Below are 6378 nucleotides of genomic sequence, written 5' to 3'. Positions count from 1 at the left end.
CTGTTCCACACCTCAAGGCTTTTGAACATGCTATTCCCCCTGCTTGAATGCCTTTCCTTTTCTTTGCCCATCCCATTTTGCCCATATTTATGTTAACTGGAGCGCCATCTCCTCTATGAAGTGTCACCTGGCTCTTCAGACTGAAATGACCACTCTTTCTCTGCGCTGCTGCACCCTGTAGTTACCTCTATAAGTGTCTCTCACTCTGCTTCACTTCCATGTTCTCATGCCTGTCCCCCAATATTGGGCAATGATCACCTGGAAGGCATGGACCCTGTCTGTGAGCAGTGGAGTTAGGCATAGGGAGGAGACCAGACTCCGCATTCTGTCATGAGTTTACAGGAGATTCAGTTCCCTTAGCTACAGCACTTGGTTAATAATGTGTTGGTTGGCTGGGTACGGTGGCTTATGCCTGTAATCCCAGCATTTTTGGGGGCCCAGGCGGGTGGATCACCTGAGGTCAGGAGTTTGAGACCAGCCCGGCCAACATGGCAAAACATGGTCTCTACTAAAAATACAAAAATTAGCTAGACATAGTGGCACAAGCCTATAGTCCCTCGTGTAGCTGAGGCAGGAGAATCACTTGAACCTGGGAGGTGGAGGTTGCAGTGAGCCGAGATCGTACCACTGTACTCCAGGCTGGGTGACAGAGCGAGAATCTGTCTTAAAAAAAAAAAAATGTTGGCTTATGGCTCTGGATTTTGAAGGGTAGCTTCTTTCCTCCTGGAGCCAGGGGAGAGAGGCTAAGTATTAGGGAAGAGACCCAAACCTGCCACTTGCCAGCCATGCTACCCCTAGCTTCCTCCCTGAGTCCGCCTCAGTGATACTGGCTCTCTAGGCCCCAGAGCTGCGAGCTCTCACTGCCACACTCCCGAGGCCCCTCCTGGCCCAGCTGAGGTGAGTAGAGTCTTCTTTCTCCTCTTTCACATGAAATCAGCTTGGAATGGCTCCAAAGCAGCCTTCAGAGAGAAACCAAGAGAAACTAAAAGTAAGCAAGCAAACTGACCCCCAAACACTTAGAGCTACAGAAATGGACAGACTGAGGATGTGATTCTAATTTGTCTCCCCTGCCTAAGAGAGCACATTCAAGGGTCACCTTCTCTCCTCATCCAGGAAAGGGGCTGGGCAGGAGTCCTAGCTCCAACCTCAGAAAGGAGGGCAACTGAAAAGGTTGCAGTTCTTATAGCCAGGGAAATTGAAGCAAGTCCTCATCCTCCACAGGAGTGAAAAGACAAGGCCATTAGTGGACACTTGCCTTAGAAAATGCCAGGGGCCCAGACTATAACCCACAGGGAGAGTGTGGTCTCCAGGACAGCCAGGACAGTGTTGGCCTTACTCATGGCTGGATCCACAGTGACTGACCCTTAATTGGGAATATTCGAGAGCTCGTGTCACATATCAACACCGTGCCAAGCATCAGATGTGCCTGAGTAACCCTCACAACAACCCTATGAAGTAGGGACTATTATTATTCCTGTTACAGATGAGGAAACTGAGTCTCAGAGAGGCTGTGACTTTTCCAAGACCACAAAGCTAATAAGCGCTAAGCAGGATTCAAACTCAGATCATCTGTCTCCAAACCCCAGGCTCCTAACCTCCATGGTGCCCTGTGTCACAGACATAGCAGATGATTATTCAATAATTGCTGATAGTAATAATTGCTAACAGTTATTGAACATTTAACAATGTGCTGAGCACTGTGACATACATTATTTTGTTCAGTAGGCATATTATTATGCCCGTTTTATAGAAGAGGACACTGAGGCTTAGAGAAGTTAAGAGCACTGTCCACGATCCCAATGCTAGTTTAAAAGAACTGGCATACAAACTCAGGGGGCATAGATACATGAATGACCAAAGGCACAGAAAATTCCCCCGCCAGCACCACTACCAACCTGGAGAATGTCCATGAAGGAAAGAGAAGCCCTTTCCAGGAGCTCCAACAAAGTGGCTGACACCTTGATCAAGGATCTGCGGGCCTTTACATGTCCTGGCAAAGGCAGTTCCAGTCTGGACTGCCCTCAGGCTCAGGACCGAGCCGTACTCAGAAGTGTCCCTAGGACGCTGGGCCAGTTTCCTCTCTTTTCTGCAGGCGTCTCCAGAGCACCCTCTCACCAGCTGTATCTACTCACAATCTTCTGGCATTTGGAATCTGGTTGAATTTAGGTCCCTCAATACTCAGAAAAATCAGAGCCTCCAGGACCTGCCCCTAAGCAGGAATTTTTCAGATCTCCCTTCTGGGTCCTTTGGTCCCTAAGCCTCTGGCTTTGGCATTCTTGGTGGGAATCCTAGCAGAGAGCCCTCCTGGTACCTAAGGAAAGAGGGAGAGAGAAGGGAAGGAGCAGAGTCGCCTCCCTGCTCCTCACCCTCCCAGAAAGCCTAGCTGGCCACCCCACCCCCACTCCGCAGTTTCTCACCTTCAGGCAAAGGCAGATGATGGCAGAGCTGGGGAGCAGAACTTAACTGAGCCATGGGGCACAGCAAATCCCTGCCATTAGTATTTAGGGAATGTGAGTCCCAGAGGATGAGGGGGAGAAAGACGTAGTGGGAGAGGAAGGCGGAGGTGCTCAGAGACTCAGAGATCACCAGGAGGGGTTGCAGAGAGACAGAAGAGGAGGGTGTGGAGGAAAAGAAACACTGAGGTGGGTGGGAGAGAGGCAGAGAAAGCGGGGAGGGAAGAGAGAGACAGAAAGAGCCAGTTGCTTTATTCATGGCTGTTGATATTATAGACTGAGTGAAAATCACATTATCGTAATGGGAAAGTTAGAGTTGCTGAGATGATGCCCTGAAGCCTCTGCGCTGATTGGGGTGTGATTGCTATCTGTATTTATATGTAGAAAGCAAAGTTCACTGCCAGTTCAAGATGGTGGCGCCTGCTTTATGCAACATAATTCTTCAGTAGGGAGACGCCCCGAGCAAGCTGAGCACGCCGGGCCGGGAGTGGGAACGGGAGCCGGATCGGGAGCCAGCGATAGAGCAGGCGATGGAGCCTGGGGTGGAGCCGAGCGGGGCTCAGCTGCGGAGGACGGAGGCCAGGAACCAGAGAGGAAGCCGGGGCAGCGCCTGGGGCCTGAGCCCAGCCCGAGGCCTGACGCGGGTGGGGCAGCGGGGGGCTGGAGAGCTTGGGGATTTAGGGGTCAGAAAGAGCCCCTCCTACCATCTGCCCCCTCAGGCCCGCCCAGAGTTAGAGTCCCCGGAAGGGAAAATAGAAGAAGCTGGTGCCCCAAAGGCAGGGCTGGGCTAGACCTTACTAAACCTTGACCGGATTGACTCCACCCTCACCCGCACGGTCTAATTCAGTGCTAAATCGTTCAATGAATGCCAGGAAGGTTTCATTTCTTCCCATGCCGACAGCTTGAAGCTTTTTTTTTTTTTTTGAGATGGAGTTTCACTCTTTGCCCAGGCTGTAATGCAATAGATCTCATCTCACAGCAACCTCCGCCTCCCGGGTTCAAGTGATTCTCCTGCCTCAGCCTCCAGAGTAGTTGAGATTAAAGGCGTGCGCCACCACACCCGGCTAATTTTGTATTTTTAGTAAACACGGGGTTTCACCATGTTGGCCAGGCTAGTCTCCAACTCCTGACCTCAGGTGATCCGCCCGCCTAGGCCTCCCAAAGTGTTGGGATTACAGGCGTAAGCCACCGCACCCGGCCAAATGTCTGTGCTGGTGCACCACTTGTGGTTGAGCAGCCTAGTGCTGGGATGAAAAAATCCCTTTTGATTGGTAAATGGGTGTGATCTCTGACGTCCTCAGCACAAAGCCTGGGAGGCTGGACAGGGTAGCCCACACTCCAAGCCCAGCCTCTTCCTAGCCACACTCAGGAAGGGAGAAAAGGGCTCTCAGCACAGCCTGCACAATCTGATTGAGCTCAGACCATCCCGTACTTGAGGCCTGTACCTCTCAGGAAGTTTCTTAGGAAACGGGGGCAGAGCTGGGCCAGGCCCTCACCCCACTTCCCATCAAGAAGTGCCGGATAAAATACAGGACACCTGATTAAATTTGAATTTCAGACAACAAATTTTTAGTGTAAGTATATCCCACACACTATTTGGGATGTATTTATACTTAGCTATTTGTTGTTTGTCTGAAATTCAAATTGGGCATCCTGTATTTTTATTTACTAAATCTGGTAACCCTACCCTACCCCCACCTTACTCACTGACCTCAGGTTTTGTATTGATTGAGGAAGGTAGTGCCCTTGAGTGGAAACAGCCAGATTCCCCAGTTAATAGCTATGTGGTCTTGGACTGGTTTTTAACCTCTTAGATTCTCAATCTCCTTATCTTAGATTCTCAATCTCCTTATCTGAGCAATAGGAGATAATACCACCTACCTCACCGGATGGTTATAAACATTTAATGAAATAAAGTAAGTAAAAGGTTCAGTTCACTGTCTGACACAAAATAAATGACAAAAAAACTAAAAAAAAACACCTCAAAATATGACAGTAAACAGCAGCTATAAAAGATCAGCTTCCTTACAAAGGTTACCCTTTCTTACATTCCCATCACCATCCTAAGCTTCTTAGAAGTCAAGTAAAAGGCTTATATCAAGATTCATGTTTTAGAAGCTGCTGCCTATGTGGGGGCATCCCAGGATAGATATGATCTTAGTATGGGTCCCCTGTGGTAGAGCCTGACCCTATAAGCTCCACTGAGAGTTCTGGAAAACTGATTGCAAGGATGAAGCAGGCACTAAGAGCCAGCCCTGTCCCCAGCCTCAAACCAAGCCCCACATGTTTTCCAGCTACTCTTCCAAGCTTCCAAAACAAAATAGAATCGATCCTCCTTTTGGCCTCCAAACTTCCCTTTCTCCCAGGGAGATGGCGGATGGGGCAGGGTGGTGATATGATGATGCTGGGCAGGAAGGAGGGCTCTGCCTACCTGAGAGGCTACACAATGGACTGAGCAATGAGTCTACCCAAGGGCCATCCCAACAGCATGTCAGGCCAAATCCCTTTCCATCCTCTGGCAGGGGCCCATGTCCAGGACACACCGGTTGGAAACAAGTGTGTCCCTCAGGGTCTCTGGGCTTGTTCTCGTTCTAGCTCTCATATCTCAGCCTCAGCTCAAACCCACTTGATGAAGGAAGAGGCAGTGTGCAAAATAGGGGTTTTGGAGTCCCACGGAGGCAGCCTGGAGGCTAGTATCACTATATGATCTTGGACATTTCTCTCGTGGAAGGTTGGGACTTGTTTACTTCCCTTGTACAGATGTTTTTGACTCAGAAGAAAAAAAGGTGGCTTCCAGTACCCTTCAGTCCCAGAGAAGCTGGTGGCTGGACCCCAGCCATTATCTCTGAGGGAAGTTAATGATTCAGAAGCCAACTGATGGACAAATAGAGGCCTGTCTCCTTTTCTTCAAGAGATCACAGAGTCAAGACTTGAGTGCTAGGCAGATTATAAAAGTGACACAAGTAGTGAAATGCAGTAGAGTGGCAGGGTCTGTGGCTGCACCTGAGAAGCATGTTTTCCTAAAGGTATTCAATTTCATGTTTGTTTTAAACACTGTGCTATCAAACCAAACGCCCAAGTGCTCTTTGGGCAACCCCCTAGTTTCTTGTTCTTCACACAGGTATCCTCAGCCACATGGTCACCAAGTACTGTCACAGAGTAGAGAGATAACACACGTGCAGATACACTGACCCATAAGGATGTGCAGAGCCATCTGCAAGTATACCAATACCACGCCCCAAAGGAGTAGAGAGTCTGTAAAGAAAGCACAAGGACACTCACAAGGGAGTGGCCCATCTCCAGGCAGCCTGCCTTCCTGTCCATCTCCTGCCAGCCTCCCACCTCTTGCCTCCTCTTCCTTGTTTGCTCACTGGCACCAAGTCTGCTGCTCACACCGTCTCATCCCCTCACCCCTCTCTCTGGGAGTGGAACTCTCTCTTGCCCTCTGGTGATGCACCGTTCCTGGAGGTCCTGCAATACCAGATTGATGCATAGGAGTGGATGGAGAAAGCTCCTTTTCTATCCCCCTGCTCCAAAAACCCATTTAATTTATTGTCCTCAGATAGAGGATATATCAGATGTTAAGCTGGTAAAAACATACTACATTTGATCTTAGCCATAAGACCGAGAGGTGATAGGAGTGGAACTGTATAGAACCCAAAGGGTGTGAGTGGAAATGGTGGGGGTGGGGTGCTCTGAACAGCTGACCCCTGTAGTAGCACCATCACACATGCATCTGGGGACCCCCGGACATACCCTCCTGCTTTTTTGATCCTCACAACAAGCCTGTACTGGAGCTTCTGGGGAAAATTGATTCCCCTTTCCCCTCTTTAAGGCACACCTTTCACTCTGGAGCCCTGGAGTAGAACTTAGCTCCTCTACTCAGTCATCAGCTAAAAATTCAGGAATTCCACAAAAGCTCCTA

General features: G+C 49.6%; 1 non-coding gene across 1 annotated transcript; it reads right to left on the bottom strand.

Annotated features, from left to right (window-relative positions):
• Nucleotides 1–5899: 5899 nt before the first annotated feature.
• Nucleotides 5900–6089, bottom strand: LOC123567034 (U2 spliceosomal RNA). The gene has a single exon (XR_006689739.2). It is a non-coding gene; the product is annotated as a U2 spliceosomal RNA (small nuclear RNA).
• Between the last annotated feature and the right edge of the window lie 289 nt (nucleotides 6090–6378).

The sequence above is a fragment of the Macaca fascicularis genome, chromosome 9 (genome assembly GCF_037993035.2).
Source record: "Macaca fascicularis isolate 582-1 chromosome 9, T2T-MFA8v1.1".
Classification (NCBI taxonomy): Eukaryota; Metazoa; Chordata; class Mammalia; order Primates; family Cercopithecidae; genus Macaca; species Macaca fascicularis.
This window is presented reverse-complemented; position numbering and strand designations above follow the sequence as displayed.